General features: G+C 37.4%; 1 pseudogene; it reads right to left on the bottom strand.

Moving 5' to 3' along the window:
* Positions 1–788: 788 nt before the first annotated feature.
* LOC127094995 (guard cell S-type anion channel SLAC1-like) lies at positions 789–2856 on the bottom strand (annotated as a pseudogene).
* Positions 2857–21812: the final 18956 nt, after the last annotated feature.

Raw genomic sequence — 21812 nt, 5'->3', positions numbered from 1 at the left:
TCCAAACCATGATTTCATGGGCCTATGTGCGCCCATGCAGCATGTAGAGCTGTCAAATAAGCCCTATATTTAAAAGCCCCAATTATTAAGCCCTATTAAAGCCCCAATATATTAAGCCCCTTATCATTGAGATGTATTTTAGGCCCTTTATATAATGCAATTTTTTAGGTGCCATTGAGGGGCCTTATTTTATTCCCAAAATTTGGACGTTGAGTTTATCACTCCATTCATGTTCTGTGCAAAGCTTCCGCCACCGTCAACCAATTACACCGCCGTCGACTTTTCTCTATCACAGAAATAAAGGTACTCTTTTATCTCCATTTCTCTTTAATCTTTAGTTTTATTAATATCAAATTTCATTTTTTATCTCATTTGAATCAACATGTTTATAATACTGCTTAATATGTAGACTCACAAGCTGTTTGTGGAAATGCCTCAACAACTTTATACATGATATAAATTTGATTAAAATGCAATTCTGATGGTAAAGTTTCGATGATTAATTTGCCGTGTTTTAATCTTAGTGGTACTTTGAGTCATTCTGTTGCAAATTTAGGTTCTTTAGTTGATATCAGATTGGAGGGTAATCATATCAATGGCGTAGTGCCTAGTAATTGGACCAGTTTAATGAATATGAAATTGTTTGATCCGAGTAGAGCATTTTTAACAAAATTTAAAACACAAACTACCATTCAAATATAGGTTTCTCAAGCATAATCTGCTCAAGATAATATAAATCCATGATTGGCCCCACATTAGAATTATAAGGGCAATATAGGAGTATGCTGCTACCCATCATAGACCATGACACTACTATTATCATATGAACTGTTGTAGCCATTATTCTTACTATTATCCTTGTTCTCGGAGTTCTTGGTCAGAGCTTTCTTTGTCCAACGCTTAATGTCATAGGCCTTCTTCAAGGGTTTCTTCTCTCCACCTTGCTTCCTCTTCGTTATGGCAATAGCAAGATCATTTGGGAACAAAGTGCGCCAATAGAAAGCATGCAGGAGAGTGGACACAAACAGAACAGAGACCATAGTTGATGACATAAATGCAAGTCCAAGAGCAAGACTCTTACTAATGAAGGCAGGAACCTTCTCTGCGTACTTGATGGTTGCCACTAAAACAGTTGTCATGGGAAAGGTATAAGCCCACCACGCCACTGAAAACCTGTCCATAAAAAGATACAAAGTTAAATTCCCTAGCACCTAAACCTAGATTATTGAACCAAAGTTGTATTATATTTTGATAGAGACACAAGATTGTACCTAAAACCAGTGAAAAATTTGATCCGAAGAACAAGTGAAATGTAGAGAAACAACGCGATGAAATAGCAATTTCTGGATATCCCATCAAACTCTCCATAGATACTCTGCCAAGCAAGACAAGCCGCGGAGGGAGTTGCAATAAACATAGAGTACACAAGATGTAGCTCTTTAGGCAACGCCTCACTTGTTGGCAATCTCTGATACAGTGTAACAAACACCACAAGGTAATGTGAAAAACCAACCGCCCAAAAGAATTTGGCAGGTTCTTTCCAACCCACTTTTGAAGCTAAAATTGCTCTAACAAAGTTACCAGACACAGAGAGATGGTTATAGGGATTTGCAACCTTAGATAGACGCCTTTTGCCTCCAGAAAGCCACTGGCCATAGATTTTGAGTTCAAGTAGAAAATAAGGTGCTATGAAAGTGCACCAAATGGCAAGGTGAAGGTTTTGTTGTGGGGATTGTTTAGAGGGTATAAAGATTGCTAAAAACATGCAGACAACCCAAGGGGAAAAGAAGAAGTTGATACGAACCGGATGGAAATACTCTCTTCTAACTGCTTCAAAGTAGAATATGCATTTCAGAATGTAGGTGATGGAAACAGCTATCAACACTGCTAAGGCTAACAACCATATTAGAAAACTGATATTTGGTGTAATATGAAGAAACCTTGTGGCAGGACTTGTTGCCAGATTATGCCATAAAACCGCTTGACTGCTTAGGCCGAGACAGATACCAAAACATCCTATAGGAAACCGAAGGAGAAACAGCCACTGCTTATCTGTCGGGAGAAGGATGTCCTCATAGTCCTGTGTCAAATGCATGCACAACATTATAATTGATCATTTATACATATTTAAAAACTATTTTAAAAATAAAAATATCTGATCAACTATTCTCTTAAACATCATTTTAAAATCCCATAATTTTTAACTGTGATCGAGTCTTTGGAAAGATATATAGCATATATCTAGCTAACATGCATGCATTCATGCAACTTTGAGGTAAAAATTTAAAACTTAGGTAGCAATTTCTCACCTTGACTTCATCTAACTCAGGTCCTCTAAGAGCAGCAAAGTATCTACCAGCAGGAACACTTGCATTAACAGAATCATCATCCACACCAGAAGTGACATTAATCTTCTGAGACTCCAATTCCTTCTCGGTTTTTCTCGGTAACAAAGAATTCTGTTTACTGAGAGTGGATTTCTTCTTAAAGATACTGAAATCTCTTTTCTGTCCTTCCAAACCAATCTTATTTGCAGGATTCAAACCTCCTAAGCTAGTTCCATTTCTGTGACTCATCTATTGGTCATCAACCACTGTTGTGACTCATCTATTGGTCATCAACCACTGATGTGACTCATCTATTGGTCATCAACCAGTTTTTAGGTCTGAATAGACCAGGCATCTGATCAATTTACAGGTTTTCCAATGTAACTGACTAGTCCAGTCTAGTTTTGATTGATGTGCCACTACTAATCTAAAAGCTTTAAGCTGCACAAATGATTTTTCAAGATAAATAGTTCTATGTACCTTAGGAGGTTAGGATGTAACCTAAAGATTTACCCTCTACAACCTTCATAAATTTGATATATTCAGTTAGCTACTTGGTAAGACTGGTCCATGTGTTGTAGTTGAAGAATCTGCATTCTAAAAATATCTTGTCATTTATATGTTTTGAGCACAGCTTATCCTGGTCAGCACTCTCAACACCAATCATTAATTATTATTTTTAAATCAAATGTTAATTTATTTTCTTTTTGTTGTATGTAATACTTGCTGCGTGCCTCTTCTGTTATGAAATGAAAATCTATACATGTAATTAAATTTGCACTGAATATTATATGGAACTCTCATGTACTTATGAGCTTATGTTGTGTTCCAGGACATTGAGAGTTTGCTCAGCAAAAAGATATTCCTTAATATAGAGGTTAGTCCTGCTTTTCTGTTTTTCAGTTCCCAGCTCACAAAAGCATATCAAACTGCTGCAGCAATATTGCTGTTTTATTTGAGGTTTTGAAAGCAGTTAATTAAACAGAGACTGGATATGATGAGGTATAATAAGTGTCTATCGCTGTTTCAGATTTCAGCATTTTATCTTTCTACTAGTTACCAAATGGAGTATACAAGTAAATAGAATGATATTAAAATTCATTGTAATATATTTTAACTCTATGTTTATATAGTTTTTTTAGTTTTTGGAATGTGACTCTTAATATATAACCATGACATAACACACATTCTTTTTGTTATAGTATGAAGTCAATGGATACGAGTGAGTATGCACAAGGTCAAGATGAAACTCATAAGGAAATATTGTCAACACTTTGGATTATTTTCACTAAAATCGGCAAAGGAAAAGATGCAGTTGAAAGAGCTGCATGCAATTTTTGTAGTACTGATTTTGCCATTGGAAAAAACCCCAAGTCTGGTCAAAGTTATGGAACTTCACATCTAAGTCGTCATGTTTTTATTTGTAAAAGTTTCCAGTTGAGCCTTCTTAGTCTAGAGGAATCGTCAAGCCTAACCCCAATCAACCAAAACACACATCGTGAATTACTTGGAGAAGCCATTATTGCACATGATCTTCCTTTTAGCTTTGTCGAGTATGAAAAAATTCGAGTTTGGGTGAAATATTTGAATCCATGTGTTGAAATGGCCTCTAGGAATACCATGGTGTCATATATTGAAAAAATATATGATAAAGAAAGGATCAAGCTTAAGGAAATCATGGGTAGGATTCCAAATAAAATTTGTCTAACATCGGATGTTTGGACAACATCTACTAGTGAGGGTTATATCTGTTTGACTGCTCATTTTGTTGATGAAAATTGGAAGTTAGTTAGTTGTCTTCTTAACTTTCTTCGAATGAAGCCCCCCACACGGGTATTGCACTGGAAGCTACTTTATTTGATTGCTTAAAACAATGGGGAATAGATAAGAAAATATTTACTATTACGCTGGATAACGCATCTGCCAATGATAACATGCAAGACCACTTGAAAACTCATCTTCGAGTGCAAGGCAATTTGATGTGTGATGGTGAATTTTTTCATATCCGATGTTCGGCCCATGTACTCAACTTAATTGTCCAAGAGGGTTTAAAAGTTGCTAGTGAAGCCCTCCATAAAATTAGAGAGAGTGTCAAGCATATTAAAGGATATGATGGAAGGATGCTTAAGTTCAGAGATTGTGTCGAGGATGCAGGGATAAATGTTAGCGGTGGTTTAAGATTTGATGTATCTACTAGATGGAATAGCACTTATTTGATGCTTGAAAGTTCCTTGCAGTATAGGAAAGCTTTTGAGTTTTATAAGGTGGCGGATAGAAGCTATAAATATTGTCCATCTGATGAGGAATGGGAAAAGGGGGAAAGGATTTGTGAGTTTTTAGAACCTTTTTATGAAATTACCAATTTGATTTCTGGTTCATCTTATCCAACTGCAAATCTGTATTTCATGCAAGTGTGGAAAGTCCAATGCATTTTAGAAAAACATCAAAAAAGTATTGATAAGGTGATAAAAGATATGTCTGATAATATGAAAATGAAATTTGACAAATACTGGAAAAACTATAGTATTGTGCTAGCATTTGGAACTATTCTTGACCCACGCTTGAAGGATAAATTTTTGAAGTTTTGCTATACTACACTTGATGCCTCAACCTCTGAAGGGAAACTTAAGAATGTAATGGATAAATTCAAAGGGCTTTATGAAGATTATGTGAGTTATTCTACCAATCAAAGTGTTTCTCTTTCTCAACCATCTAATGAGTTCAACACATTGGCTAAGCTATCTAGAGAGGGGAATAAAGCTAAAAAATCAAAGATTATAACCGTAAGTTTTTATATTAACATATTTATTTCACCCCATTTCCTCTTTTATATATATACTTGTTTGAAAACTTTAGGTTGTCTATTATTTATATTTTATTAGTATTAGAAAAAGAGAAGGATTATTGCATGAAATTGTTAGTAAGGATTATTGCATGAAACTTTGTGTTGTACTCTGTATGTGGCTTTACTAGTAAAGCATACATGTGTATTCTGAATGTTGAGTACTAATAATGGTCACAAGGAAATGCTTGAATAATATTGCAGACAATGTATTTGGTTCTTTTTCGAGTTACTTAAATCTTTAGTAACTTAATCGAAAGTTGAATGTGAGTTATCTAACATAGAAACATAGCAACATATTTCAATTATTTCAATGACATTATTTAATTAGTTGTAAAAAAAATATTCAATATTGTTAAATGATTAGAAAAAAACAGATTGGTCTTTATCTAACATAGAAACATAGCAACATTAAGAACTTACATAGATAGAAATGAAATGTATTTATCTAAATATTGTTTAAAATTATGTTATGTTGTTTCTGTGAATATTGAGAGTAAAATATGTCCTAACTATTTATATATATCGCAGGATTTTAAAACATGGAACTCAATTGAGAGTAGGTTTGTTCTTAGAAAGAATGAATTAGATATATACTTTGACGATGAATTACTGGAGCTAAATGAAGAACACTTTGAAGATTTTGATGTACTTCTTTATTGGAAGTTTAATGAGAAAAAGTTTCTGATACTCTCCATAATGGCACGCGATGTGCTTAGCATTCCTATCACGACTGTAGCATCTGAGTCTTCTTTCAGTATCGGTGGACGTGTTCTTACGAAATACAGAAGTTCTACTCTTCCTGAACACATCCAAATGTTGATTTGTACTCGAAGCTGGTTGCATGGATTTTCGGAAAATATGAATGGTAATACTACTTTGTATTTTATTTATTTTTATTTGTTCATGTTTATGATATACTCATGTCATTGTTTTGTTGCATCTGCACCTAAGTATGATTTATTGTGTTTTTAAGATGAGGAAGATATCAACACTAATGATGAAGGCAATACTGAGGTGACAATGACTCAACATACATTTGGATTGCAAGATTGAAGTGGAAGACTAATTTTAGTGCCATATACTTTATTCTGGTTGTTGAATTTATCTTTTCATGTTTTTTTGGTTGAATTAGTGTCTTTGTTTATGTGATATGTGGTTCATGTTTGTATTGATTTACTTGAATTTCGAATGTTGAATGTCCGGAGTATCAACATATATCTTTCAGTGATATGTTTACATAGTATTTTTCGTGAATTGAGATGGATAATATTGTTGTTTGTGTTTGAAAAAGAACATAAAATCCTACTCAAGTGTATAAATATTAGCAAGTCACATAATTGAACTGGTTTATGTAATATGCTTTCTTTTCTTTTTTATTTTTGGAATTTTATGTTGAAAATTATATTTTTAATTTTTATTAAATTGTTTTTTATTTTTGAAATTTTTAGCAGATTTATTTAAAAATTATTTTTTTATATTTTGAATTTATTTTATTTTGGTTTTCAAAATAAAGTTTTTTTATTTTTTGAATTTATTTTATTTTGTTTTTCAAAATTAAGTTTTTTAGTTTTATTTGGGGCCTTATAGCCCTCTTTTAAATTTTGGGCCCATCTAACTTTAGGGCCTATATATTTGAGGGCTTACTATTCTTTAATTTTTTTAGGCCCCCTTATTTTTGGGGTTGGGGCCTAAATTAATTGGCCCCCTAAATTGACAGCTCTAGCAGCATGGCATCATCATTTGCCAATTTTGGAAAGTGGAAGTGAGTGTGAAAATATCACTTGATTCACCTATAAATAAAGCTCCATTTGCTCAGAATTAACACACACATTGCGCCAACTTTGATCCCCCATTGAAAAACCTTCACTCTCATAGGATAAACCTGATAAATTCATTTGATTTTGAGCTTGAATCTCCACTGTTTTGGAATTCAATTCTTCAGGAATCCATTGCTTCTAAACCTTTCCATTCCTCTCCTGCGAGCAATTAGAGTGAGTCCAAGTGCAAGCAAGCTCAAGATCCATCAAGTTCAGACCTCCATTGAAGGTAATTTGCAGAAATTTTTAACTCTTTGATTCTCTCAATTTATTGCTCAATTTCATTGATTCTTTGGTTGTCTTAAGTCCTACCAATGTAGGCAAGAAGATTGAGTTGCTTTGAGGTCAAATCGAAGCAACTCAGTTCATGTACCTCATTTTTCAATTCCACATATCTCTTAATATATTTGGAATTGGAGTAATTGGAGGTTAGATTCGAGCTCAGTGCCGTTTTCTCTTTAAGATCATGTCCTTGTTTCTTTTTTTGGTGATGGTTCTTCTTGACCAGTCCGGTGAGTGCCACCGGAGAAGATGACCTGAGCTCTGGCACCGACGAAGATCTGGACAATCTCTGAACCATAGGATCCATCCTCCACGTTTTAATCTTGATCGTCCCTTGTGATTACCATCTGTGCCACACGGTTGAATAAGACATATGTGGAACGCGCGTTTTGGATCATCAGATCTGCCACCTCAATTAATGAGGGAAATCTGATGGTCCACGTATTTTTGAATTTCTTATATTTTATTTTAATTGCATTTTCTTCAATAATTCATATTAAATTCAATATTGATCCAAAAAATATGGGACTTTCACCAAAAAATTTCAAATATTTTTCTCTTCCAAATTCTGAATTAAAATTATTTTTTGGATCATTATTAATATTTTTCATGAATTAATTGGTTTTGCATTTGTTTTTAATTGCTTAAAAATATTTTTAAATGTCCAAAAAACTATGGTAAATCTCATGGCCATTTTTTTGGTGTTTTGATGAGATTTTAGGATTTGGACAAAACATATTTGATTTTAATGCATTATTTTATTATTTTTAATTGAATAAATGCCATTTAAATTGTGTTGACCATTTGTATTGACCTAATTGAGTGTGATTGTTTGTTGTTGGGCCTTGGTCAAGGTTGATTTGACCTTGTCAAGTTAATATAATTGGATTTAGGGGATTGATGGAATGTGCATTCCATCTCCCAAAATGAATGAATGATATTAATTTGGTAAAAATCCACTAGTGACCAATTTGTGATCTCATTCATCCCCTTCCCTCTTCATCTAATTCCCCTTTTTCATCCATTCATTTCCATTTGGCCTATGACATCTCAAAGTCCTAATGCTAGTTGATTGAAAAATTGACATGAGTATGGATGAGATTAGGCCACACCTTTTGCATATTTTTTGTGTGTGGTATGTTTCAGAAGCATAGTTCATAATACTATGTCTCCAATATGCATTAACACCAAAAGTCTATTGCCCGACCTCAAATAGTTGGGACTTCTACAAAAGTCCAATTACGATTGCTTAACATAGCGCTAAATTTGTGACAAAAGGCACAAGCATTCTAGTTAGAGAGATTGTAAGTCTCCCCTCTTTCATGGTATTTGTTTGTGTTGCTTTGTTTGTTTATGTGGTCTTTGATCATTTAATGTACATAATAAAAACAAGAACCCTAAAAAACTTTTGAGTGGACTGTTGGTTTGATCTTGAGCAAAGGACTTAGAATAAAGGCAACCTTCCTAAGCTAAAGGACTTGGCAAATGCGAACTTGTTGAAGAACCAAGTGCTTACAATTTTAACTTCATCTGATGCATCCTTGAAGATCTCTCTAAGATTCATCTGCAACATGATCAATATGAAGTTGTTATTTTGAACTTGTGACTTGTGGAATTCATCTGTTGCATGGGCTATTTTGAAGAAGATCATTGAAGTGAATAATCTTGGATGAGGCCATCTTTATTTGATGCCTTTGCTCTTCAAGAGAATATAATTGTGCATTTGTGTGTTGCTTAATTCTAAAAGTCCAAGGGAATTCTGGGTTTCTATTGACATTTATTTCTATTGGATTGCTGCCCATTTGGTCAGATATTTTCAACTTTAAAATTTTAAATTTTATGCATACGATAGTCTCTTCATCTTCTCCCCATTTCTTTAATTTCAAAATCTCTCCCTCCATTTTCAAAACCTTCTTTGTGTGAACTATTTTTGTTCTAAACTTTGACCACTTTCACAAAAAGATAGAAACTTTGGCCTTATGCCATTGCATTTTCAAACATATTTTCTTAAATCAAACTTGTGAATAAAGTTAACAATACTTGACCTAAAATTTCAAAAAGCCAAAAAGAACTAACTTATTCAAATCATTTTAGGCCTTTGTACCTTTCAAACTTAAATTTTGTTAAAATCAACACACTCATTTTGAAATTTTTAGCATGAACTACGAGGTTTTGATCCCTCATTTTTATGTTGGTATGTAGGCACAAGATCGAAGGTCTTGTCAAACCCAAAAATATAATTAATGAATTCTTTTCTCATCCCCCCATTCTATTTGTTTGTAAACATCACTTTGTACAAAATACATATGCACACAAAAAGGGCTCCCTAGGAGTACCTAGGACACTTTGGGTGCTAACACCTTCCCTCTGTGTAACCAACCCCCTTATCTGTGATCTCTGATTTTTTATTAGTTTTTATTTGAAAACTTCTTACTATTTGGGTTTTGTTCGTACTTTTTCCCTTATCCCTTGGAAACAATAAAAACGCGGTGGCGACTCTTGTTAATTGATCTCTAGCTTGTCAATAGCTTGGTGTCATGAATTTATCGCTACAGAAATTAAGTGGTGACTCTGCTCGGGAGTACTCTCCAGTGGGTTTAGCCTACTTTTTGTGTAAATATATTTGTATATATGTGATGTTTGTATATATGTATGTGTGATATAATCTGCTTGTTGTGCTTGGTGATCTCTGAGTGGTGAGATAAGTTCTAACCCGAACTTGAGTGCAATTAAGATATGAGGATAATATAGTCATGTTCGACTTGTGTGGAGTAGTCCTTAACAAGTTGGCTTGAGATTCATCTGCTCAGTGGAGACTCCTTTGGATTTGGAAATGTCACACAAGTATTTGTGGTTAGGCATTACTATTTCTAATTGGGTCGGAGAAGCTGAGGAGCTTAGAACACCTAACCCATCTTGGACTATTTAGGACGTAGTGCGGAAACTGTTCAAGTGTAGACTTGATAACAGTTGTTACATGATACTACACTCAGACGAGTTTCTCTTGAGAATATTATGGGTCGATGAGTCAGTCATCTTAACCTATAATATCCGATAGATGGAATTAAGACTTTGGGAACTTTTTAGAACATGATCTACAGGTTTTTATCCTTAGTTCACTCCTTTGGGATGGTTCTTACCCAGACTCCATGCTCGTGACTTGCAACAAACCCTTGACTCTTGGTTGATCCAATCAAGTTTTGTCAATATCAATGAAACTTGGGTGTTGATAAGGTGTAAACCATAATCCACCAAAATGGTTGATTGATCTTGACAATGACTTGATTCATCCATTGACCTTTGTTTTCCTTGTGTGTGATCCCTTATTTGTGATTGTTGCATTCATGCATTCATGCGCATCATAACATTCATCACACGAAAATTTCAAGGAACTATGGTATCATTTGCAAATATTTTCAGACCATGGATTGTGGACGAAGGAACACTAAGAAGTACAGTTTCAGATGCCCCGACTTGAAAGAGTTAAGGAAGCTAACATCTTTTGTATTAGATCCCTTGGACTTCAAACAACGTCATGGGAAGCTTTTGTCTATCTTGTCTACTGATGTGGTTGAAGGACTTTTGAGTGTATTGGTGCAGTTCTATGATCCTCTCTACCATTGTTTCACTTTCCCAGATTTTCAGCTTGTGCTTACCTTGGAGGAGTATTCTCATCTTTTGGGGGTACCTGTTTCTAGTAGAGTGCCTTTTAGTGGATTGGAGGAGATTCCCCGGTCTAGTATTATTGCTGAAGCTCTTCACATGAAGAAGTCTGAGATAGAGGCTCATTGGGTAAACAAAGGAGGTTTATTTGGGTTCCCGTCTGTTTTCCTCATCAAGGAAGCTACCACTTTTGCTCAAGCTGGTAGTGTGGACACTTTTGAAGCTATCTTTGTGTTGCTCATCTATGGATTCACTTTGTTCCCTAACATTGACGGTTTTGTCAATGTTAACGCCATTAGACTTTCCTTGATTGGGAATCATGTGCCTACTTTGTTGGGTGATATGTATTTTTCTTTGCATCTAAGGAACTCAAAAGGTGGTGGAACTATTGTCTGTTGCATTCCTCTTCTATACAAGTGGTTTATTTTGCACTTGCCTCAGACGCCTACTTTTGTGGAGAACAAACAATGTCTAAGGTGGTCTCAGAGACTTATGTCTCTCACTAATGATGATATAGTTTACTATGACCCTTCTTTAAGCAGTTTGGATATTATTGATAGTTGTGGAGAATTCTCTAATGTGTCCCTTATTGGTACACAAGGAGGAATCAGCTACAACCCTGCTTTGGCTCGTCGTCAACTTGGGTTCCCCTTAAGAGACAGACCTAATAACATGTTGTCAGAAGGTCTTTTCTATCAAGAGGGTAAAGATACCAAACATTTAAGGCAGAAGATTGTGCATGCTTGGCATAATGTGCATAAGAAAGGAAGATACGAGCTTGGTCCGTGCAATTGTGTAGCTTTGGAAGCTTACACTCTTTGGGTGAAGAAAAGAGCTATGGAGTTGAAGATGCCTTATCCTTGTGAAAGACCTATGTCTATGGTTGTGGTTGAGCCATTAACTCTCCCTAACTAAGATGTAGAGGAGTTGGAAGACACGCTTATCAAGATGAAGCAAGAGAAGGATATGTGGGAAGAGCGTTTCCTTGCTTTGAGCAAGAAGCATGAAGAGTTGCTGTTCGAGTCTAAGGACAAGGACGCACCGATTGAGCTACTTGAAGACCGAGTGACGAAGAGACAAAGAGAGCCAGAGGTTTCATCTTCTAGCATGCCTCAGCCTTCCGTTGCTTGGAAGAATATTGTTGACCATCTTGTCCTCGAGAAGACTCAGATGAAGGCTTCTTTTGAGACCGAGGTCCGTCGCATTCGAAGGAAGTACGCAGCTTCAGCCAGATCTTCTAAAATTGTTGTTAGGGATCCTTAGGATGACTAGTCTCCTTTTCTCTGGTATCTTTTTTTTTTGTTTCTGAAATTTTACTCAGTGTAATCCTTCCAATTTATATAAATGAAAAGTGATTTTTGGTCATATCAAATTATTGCAATTTGCCATTTAAATATATATTTGCAAATGATATAGTAAGTTCCTTGAAAAAATAATAATAATCAAGTATTGCATTTCATGCATAATTTGCATAAGCAGGTTTTTGCCAGGTGTCTGATTGGTGTTTCTTCCATGCTTTAGCCAAGCTGACTCACCGGTATAACACCAAAGCTAATCATTCGAGAATCATGGAGCACCTTGAGCAAGAGAACCGAGATTTGAAAGAGGAGATCGCCCGACTGACTACTATGGTGGAGTCAGTTCTTGCTGCTCCCGCGAGGACAGTTATTTCTGAAGTGGTTACCTCTACCGTGCCTGCTGCCACTGCCCACTTCGCGCCAAACCTGCCTGCCAGATTCCCGTGGGGAATGCCGCCCAATTTTGTGCCAGAGGGGTTCGCGCCTACTTTTGCTTCCATGTCAGCATCTAGCCCGGTCATGTTTGTGCCACCTCTAGTTGTGCACACTTTGCCTCGTGTAGAGGACACCATCTATCATTCCGAGCCATCTGAGGGCCCGGACGTCTATGAGATGATGGACGAAATGAAAGACCAATTTATTAAGGTGCGCAAGGAATTGAAAACATTGAGAGGCAAAGATATGTTTGGGAAGAGTGTTGCTGAATTGTGTTTGGTACCCAATGTTAAAATCCTAGTGAAATTCAAAGTGCCTGACTTTGAGAAGTATAAGGGGAATTCTTGTCCAGTCAGTCATCTTGTGATGTATGCCCGTAAGTTGTCAACTCAGACAGATAATGACCAATTGTTGATTCACAACTTCCAGGATAGCTTGACAGGTGCTGCACTTTGTTGGTATACGGTGTTGGACAGTGCAAGCATCCATACTTTCAATGACCTAGGAGAGGCTTTTGTGAAGCAATATAAATACAATGTGGATATGGCGTCAGATAGGGACCAACTGAGGTCCATATCTCAGAAAGATAAGGAGACATTCAAGGAGTATGCGTAGAGATAGAGGGAGTTGGCTGCCCAAATCACTCCTCCTCTGGAGGAGAAAGAGATGACGAAAATCTTTCTGAAACCCTGAGTTCATTTTATTATGAACGCATGATCGCCAGTGCCCCCAGTGATTTTACCGAAATGGTAAATATGGGGATGAGACTTGAAGAGGGGGTCCGTGAAGGACGTTTGTCAAAAGATGAGGCGTTAACGAGCAAGAAATATGGCAGTAGTTTCAGCAAGAGGAAGGATAATGAAACAAATGCAATTTCCAGTGGGAGGCAGAGGAGGCCTCAAATCAGAAGAAATCCACCACCCCATCAACATCATCATCATCAAGTATATTTCGTTATTCCACGATTCTCTAATCAACAAACAATACCAATTCAACAACAACAAAATCAACGTCAACAACAAAAACCACAACAAAGAACAAACACCTACAACAACAACAATTCCAAGAACAATCATCATCATCAACAGAATTTTGAGAGGAAGAAGGTCTCTTTTGACCCGATTCCTGTGTCGTATGCAGAATTATATCCATCATTAGTCCTCAAAAATTTGATTCAACCGAGGAACCCACCGCAGATCCCAGAACCACTTCCCTGGTGGTATAAACTTGAGCTTCATTGTGCTTTTCATCAGGGTGCACCTGGGCATGATATTGAAAATTGTTGTCCGTTGAAATATGAGGTGCAAAAGCTTATGAAGAGTGGTATGGTGTCCTTTGAAGACCGCGCGCCAAATGTGAAAGATAACCCTTTGCCCGCTCATGGGAATTCTTCAGTTAATATGGTGGACAGTTGTCCTGGTGAGTACAAAGTTTTTGATGTACGTTTTATTCGTGGATTCTTGGTGCAAATACACAAGGACATCTGTATGGTGAGTGACTGTGAGCATGATCATGATGGTTGTGATATTTGTAGCATGAACCCAAGAGGGTGTGTTATGGTGAAAAGGGACATCCAGCGTCTGATGGATGAAGGCATGATCCAAATTTGTCAATCCCGTCATGTAGATGACGACGTCAATGTCATAGTGCCCATTTTCAAGCAGCAAGAACGGTTGGTAATCCCGTATGATAGCAGTAACAAGAGTGCCAGTCAAAGATCAGTATCTCCGTTAGTAATACGGTTAGCGGGCCTAGCCCCGTATGCATCTGATAAGGCTGTACCGTATCAATACAATGCTACGATGATAGAGAATGGTCAAGAGGTCTCGTTACCTACGACCAGTTCAGTGGTGAGCATTGCCGATGTTACGAAGGTGACCCACAGTGGTCGAGTTTTTCGACCGGTGTTCCTGGAGAATAAAGAAGAAATAATTGTTGGTAAGAAGGCGGAGGTGCCTAATGAAGACCAGGTTGGTTGTTCAAAGGATAAGTCTGGTGAATACAGTAACTTAAGAGCCAATGATGATGATGAGGTACTCCGATTGATCAAGAGGAGTGAATTTAATGTGGTTGAGCAGCTGCTCCAAACTCCCTAAAAAATTTCTGTGTTGTCTCTGCTTTTGAATTCCGAAGCGCACAGAGAAGCACTAGAGAGAGTTCTTGAACAAGCGTATGTGGAGCAGGATGTTACTGTGGATCAATTTGATCACATTGTGGCTAACATTACTTCGTGCAATAATTTGAGCTTCTGTGATGAAGAACTCCATGAGGAGGGAAGAAATCATAACCTGGCTTTGCATATCTCGATGAATTATAAGGAAGATGCTTTGTCAAATGTACTTGTTGACACCGGTTTGTAACTCAATGTGCTTTCGAAGTCAACTTTGTCAAAGCTATCTTACCAAGGAGCTCCCATGAGATATAGTGGGGTGATTGTCAAAGCCTTTGATGGCTCGCGCAAAACAGTCATTGGTGAAGTGGACCTTCCAGTCAAAATAGGTCCGAGTGATTTTCAAATTACTTTTCAAGTAATGGATATCCACCCGGCCTATAGCTGTTTATTGGGAAGGCCATGCGTTCATGAGGCAGGGGTTGTTACCTCCACTCTGCACCAGAAGCTCAAATTTGTCAAGAATGGCAAGCTAGTGATTGTGGGAAGAGAGAAAGCGTTGTTGGTAAGCCATCTGTCATCTTTCTCATATGTGGAAGCTGAGGATGAGGTTGGAACTCCGTTCCAAGCCTTATCTGTTGTTGCTGAGAAGAGAGTTGGGGCACCTATGTCCTCTCTGAAAGATGCTCAGAAGATTGTTGAAGAATGTCTTGTTGATCAGTGGGGGCGCGTGGTAGAGGTCTCCGACAACAAAGGAAGAACTGGTTTGGGGTTCCAGAAGGGCTCGTCAGCTGTTAGATTTGAAGATATGCAACTCAACTTCCATAGCGGAGGGTTCATTCATGGCAATGAACAACACTTAGCTGCTGTGCTAGAGGATAGCGAAGAGGAAGACTGCACCAACTTTGTAACGCATGGAGGGACATGCAACAATTGGACTGCCGTTGATATTCCTGTTATTTTGCATCGATCTAAGTAATTTCTTTTAAAATCCTTCTCCTATGCCTAAGGGAGAAGTGAACATTGCTGGGCATTTTAAATTGATCATCAATAAAACTAATTCTATTCATCCACATCTTTGATGTTTATTTTTACTTTTTGCCTTATTCTGAAAACGGTAATCACAAAAAATATAAATAAACAATATAATTGTCCATCTGCATAATATTTGGTCATAAATTCACTTCTCTAAAATCAAAATATCAAATCATTATGCAGGTTGGTTCCTAACCCCATTGAATACAATGATCCTTCTCCTTCTCCAAATTTTGAATTCCCTGTGTTTGAAGCCGAGGGGGAAAGTGATGTAGAGGTGAGTGATGAGTTGTCTCGTCTTCTTGAGCAAGATGAGAATATTATTCATCCATTTGAAGAACAGATTGAGCTAGTCAACTTGGGTTTCAAAGATGATGTGAAGGAAGTCAAGATTGGGTCTCGGCTGTGTCCAGATGCTATGAAGGGGTTGATTGATCTTCTTCGAGAGTATTCAGATGTGTTTTCTTGGTCCTATCAAGACATGCCTGGGTTGGATTCTGAGATTGTAGAGCATAGATTGCCGTTGAAACCAGAATGCCCGCCAGTCAAGCAGAAGTTGAGAAGAACACTTCCTGATATGGTTATGAAGATCAAAGAGGAAGTGCAAAAGCAGATTGTTGCCGATTTCCTAGTGACCGCTGAGTATCCGTAATGGGTGGCCAATATTGTGCCTGTGCCGAAGAAAGATGGAAAAGTCTGCATGTGTGTCGACTATAGAGATTTGAATAAAGCCAGTTCGAAAGATGATTTCCCTCTGCCACACATTGATATGTTGGTAGACAATACTGCTAAATTCAATGTCTTTTCGTTTATGGATGGATTTTCCGGATATAATCAGATCAAGATGGCACCCGAAGATATGGAGAAAACCACATTTATTACATCCAGGGGAACATTCTATTATAGAGTGATGCCTTAAGGTCTAAAGAATGTTAGTGCAACTTACCAGAGAGCAATGACTACTCTTTTTCATGATATGATGCATAAAGAGATTGAAGTTTATGTCGATGACATGATTGCTAAATCAATTGATGAAGAGGAACATGTTGAGCATTTGTTGAAGCTATTCCAGCGTTTGAGGAAGTATAAACTCTGCTTGAATCCCAGTAAGTGTACTTTTGGTGTTCGTTCTAATAAGTTGTTGGGCTTTATTTTCAGCGAGAAGGGTATTGAAGTTGATCCTGCCAAGGTCAAAGCAATACAAGAGATGCCTGCGCCTAAAACTGAGAAGCAAGTCAGATGTTTTCTCGGCCTCTTGAATTATATTTCCAGATTCATTTCTCACACGACTGCCACATATGCGCCAATATTCAAGCTTCTTCGAAAAGATCAGTCTTATGATTGGACCAAAGATTTCCAGAAAGCATTTGATAGTATCAAGGAATATCTGCTTGAACCTCCTATTTTTTCTACACCCGTTGAAGGAAGACCGTTGATCATGTATTTGACTGTATTAGAAGATAGTATGGGTTGTGTTCTTGGTCAGCAAGATGAGACTGGAAAGAAAGAATTTGCAATTTACTACCTCAGTAAGAAGTTCACCGACTATGAGACTCGGTATTCTATGCTTGAGAAGACTTGTTACACATTGGCTTGGGCTGCTAAGCGTCTGCACCAGTATATGTTTTTATCAGAGTATGATATAGAATACCGATCTCAGAAAGCAATTAAAGGTAGTATCTTGGCTGACCATTTGGCTCACCAACCAATTGAAGATTACCAGTCAGTGCAGTATGACTTTCCTGATGAAGAGATTTTGTACTTGAAAATGAAAGATTGTGATGAACCATTGCAGGAAGAAGGGCTAGAACCTGGTTCCTGTTGGGGCATGGTATTTGATGGAGCTGTTAATAAATATGGAAATGGCATTGAGGCAGTGATTATTACTCCTCAAGGCACGCATCTACCATTTACAGCTAGATTGACTTTCAATTGTACAAACAACATGGCAAAATATGAAGCTTGCATTATGGGGCTTGAAGAGGCCATGAATCTGAGAATCAAGCATTTGGATGTCTTCGGTGATTCGGCTTTGGTTGTGAATCAAATCAAAGGAGAATGGGAGACGAATCAACCCGGTTTGATACCATATAGAGATTATGCGAGGAGGATTTCAACATTCTTTACAAAGGTTGAGTTTCATCATATCCCTCGAGATGAAAACCGGAAGGCAGATGCTCTTGCAACATTGGCATCAATGATTGTAGTGAAGTATTTGAATGAAGTTCCCAATTTATCTGTGATGCGTCTTGATAGGCCAGCTCATGTGTTTGTTATTGAAGAGATAAAAAACGAGAAGCCGTGGTATTACGGCATCAAATGTTTCCTCCAAAGTCAGATTTACCCGCCTGGGGCATCTTTGAAAGATAAGAAGACTTTGAGAAGATTAGCCGGTAATTTCTACTTGAATGGTGATATATTATACAAGAGAAACTTTGACACGGTTTTGCTCAGATGCGTGGATAGACACGAAGCAGGCTTGTTGATGACCGAGGTGCATGAAGGTTCCTTTGGTACTCATTCCAATGGACATGCAATGGCGAAGAAGATGTTGCGAGCAGGTTACTATTGGCTGACAATGGAATATGATTGTTGCAAGTTTGTGAAGAAGTGCCACAAGTGTCAAATTTATGCTGATAAAATCCATGTTCCTCCGACACTATTGAATGTTATCTCTTCCCCATGTCCCTTCTCCATGTGGGGGATTTATATGATTGGGATGATTGAGCCCAAAGCTTCGAATGGACATCGTTTCATTTTAGTGGCAATTGACTACTTCATAAAATGGGTTGAAGCGGCATCGTATGCAAATGTAACTAAGCAAGTTGTTGTAAGGTTTATCAAGAATCAAATCATATGCCGTTATGGTGTGCCAAGTAAGATCATTACTGATAATGGATCGAACTTGAATAACAATACGGTGGAAGCTCTTTGCAAAGACTTCAAGATTGCACATCATAAGTCTTCTTCCCATAGACCCAAGATGAATGGGGCCGTTGAAGCTGCGAATAAGAACATCAAGAAAATTATCCAGAAGATGGTTGTCACATATAAGGATTGGCATGAGATGCTCCCATTTACTTTACACGGGTATCGTACATCCGTCCGCACTTCAACAGGGGCAACCCCTTTCTCTCTTGTTTATGGTGTGGAAGTAGTGCTCCCCGTAGAGGTTGAGATTCCTTCGTTGCGTGTGCTCATGGAAGCCAAGTTGACTGAAGCTGAATGGTGTCAGACCAGGTTTGATCAGTTGAATTTGATTGAAGAGAAGAGATTGACTGCCATGTGTCATGGTCAGTTATATCAGCAGAGGATGAAGAAAGTAATAAGAAGGTCAAACCTCGAGTGTTTAGAAAAGGAGACCTTGTGCTCAAGAAGATTTTGATGTTCAAACCAGATTCCAGAGGAAAATGGACTCCCAATTATAAAGGCCCATATGTTTTCAAGAGAGCCTTTTCAGGTGGTGCATTGATTCTTATAACTATGGATGGTGAAGAGTTCACTCGTCTTGTGAACACAAATGCAGTCAAGAAATACTTTGCCTAAAAATAAAAGAACAACTTGCTAAGTTGAAAACCTGAAAGGGCGGCTTAGGCAAAAATGAGCGTCTCGGTGGATTGAAAACCCGAAAGGGCGATCCAGGCAAAAATTAGAGACATAAAACAAAAAGAATTTCCCAATAAGTTGAGTACCCCCCTTGGGGCAACTTATGCAAAAATTAGGGATTATGGCAAGTAACTGCATTCTGCTGATCTTCAGTGATTTTGAAGATTTGTTTAAGCACAAGGGTTGACGTCAGTTCATCATCCCAGCAGCGGCCAAAAGCACAATGGATCTCAAGAGGTGGTAGAAGGATTAAGGATCATCTGTACTCAATGTAACCCTTTTCCATGTAAATTACCATTTTCAACTTTTGTAAAATCTATGGAGTCTTATCATTTGCAGACTACCATTCTATCAAATAAAGTTGAGCTTTTATCCTAATTGTTTCTACTCTTATTTACTTCAGCTAATAGTTTTAAATTTTATTATGATCATTTTGAAATTAAATTTTTAAATCAAAATCAAGTTTCCTTTAAAATATGAAAGCAAGAACTTTTCCAAAGCAAGTAAAAGGAATATCAACAACATTTCAATAAATAACAAGTCCTTAAGCGTGAAACATCAGAGGTTCCCCAAGCAGTTAATTCTTTTGGTATTCCTGGACGTCAGTGTTGATGCAGTTCCTTGGCAGAGTGTTTGATCCCCAGTGGAACTCCTTTCTTTCTCCCCAGTTGAGTTGCGGCGTGTCCTTCTCCCCAACAGAATTTCGGCCTTCCCCAGCGGAGTTGGTATTTCCTCAGCAGGTGGATCTCCATCAGATATGATTGACTTTCCCCAGTAGATCGCATTGGTGTCCCCACCAATCGCCATGTATCTTTGCTCCTCGAGTCCCCCAGTAGTTTTAAGTCGTTGCCTGACCTACGCATAACTCCTTTCTCCCCCCCAAGAGTCTCTGTCTCCCCACTGAGTTTTCCTCATGGAATGCACTATGCTCATGTGGACTTTCGGTCTCTCTGATTTCTTTTTCCTTTGTGGCAATATTTCTCCACTGAGCATTAACTTTTGCATTCATATCATATGCATCATGAGGTCTCTTAGGGACCAAAATTTGTTTCTATATGTTGTTATTTAAGCCCATTCTACTGAGTCGACATGAATATTTTAACCTTCGCCTCCTCAGATAGAATGTTCTTAAATAGGGGCAGCTGTAAGACCCCAATTTTGACCCTAAGATCCCTCATGCAATTTCATCATAAGCATTAGCATTGGGATCATGTCTTGGCATCCTCCTTACCCCTCTTTTATTGGGTTTGTCTTGAGAGAGATCACCAAGGACTTTGTGATTATATCATGCTTGTATATTATCATTTACTAACCAAAATACCAAAAATATGTCTTTGCATTTGTCTAACTCTTTTGAAGGAAGGGCATGACCTCATTTTATTCATCAAGTTCACATCTAGGGTTTGAAACCCTCATGGAAAAAGCGCACAACCAATAATTGATTCAATAATGGTTATGAACATCATATATGAGTCCCAGTTATCTCTACATGTTATATTGATCAAGTTTTCTTCAAGAGTTTGAGGGTGATTTGCCTTGGAAACCCTAGTTTGACTGGGTATCTTGAGTAACTTCTCCAACAAGCTATCTCACCAATTGATCAAAATTTCTCAAAGGAAACTTCAAATTTAATCATCTTATGCATATATGATCTACCATGAGCCAAGAAAGTCAAGAGAATTGGAAATTAGCAAGTTGGTTGATGGTGGTTGGCCAGATGAATTCATCTGATCAAAACTGGGTCTCCTTAGACCCTATCTCCTAAACTTTTCACCATATGAAAATGATTCCTAGAGCAAACATACTCTAAATGACATTCCAAACAACTTTCATGTTGAGACCTAGATCTAGTTTTTCTTGTAAAATCATTTTCTATGTTGAAACATTAGAGGTCATTTTGTCTAAACCCTAATTTGAAAGTCAACTTCCCAAGGCCATAACTTGCTCAATTTTTATGAGATGAAAGGTTCCAAAGTTTCACAATCAAATTAAATGTGTCTAATTCAACGTTGATGTTTTGTGTGGGATCTAATTCAACTTTTTTGAGCAAGTGATATGAGGCTACATTATAGGTCACTTTTGACCTATACCATTGATCAAGTGATTTTTTCAAACTTCAAAAATGCATAACTCTATCATTTCAAATCTAAATGACATGAAATTGGTGACCATTTTTAAGTTATTTGAGAGATATACAACTTTTATGAAGACACGTTTGTCATTTGAAGCTTATAGAAAAAGTTAAGCAAGGTGGAATATTGAGACATATGGCTTCACACCTAGAAATTTTTTGATATGTCAAATTTTTCCAAAGTTCCATCTCAAATTTCTCCAAGGTCCAATCTCCAAATGAAAAAGTGTTCAACATAAAACTTGTTCCTCTTGGTCTCACCT

The sequence above is a fragment of the Lathyrus oleraceus genome, chromosome 6, assembly GCF_024323335.1.
Source record: "Lathyrus oleraceus cultivar Zhongwan6 chromosome 6, CAAS_Psat_ZW6_1.0, whole genome shotgun sequence".
Taxonomy (NCBI): Eukaryota; Viridiplantae; Streptophyta; class Magnoliopsida; order Fabales; family Fabaceae; genus Lathyrus; species Lathyrus oleraceus.
Note: the sequence above shows the minus strand (reverse complement) of the source record. Positions and strands in the feature narration are given on the sequence as shown.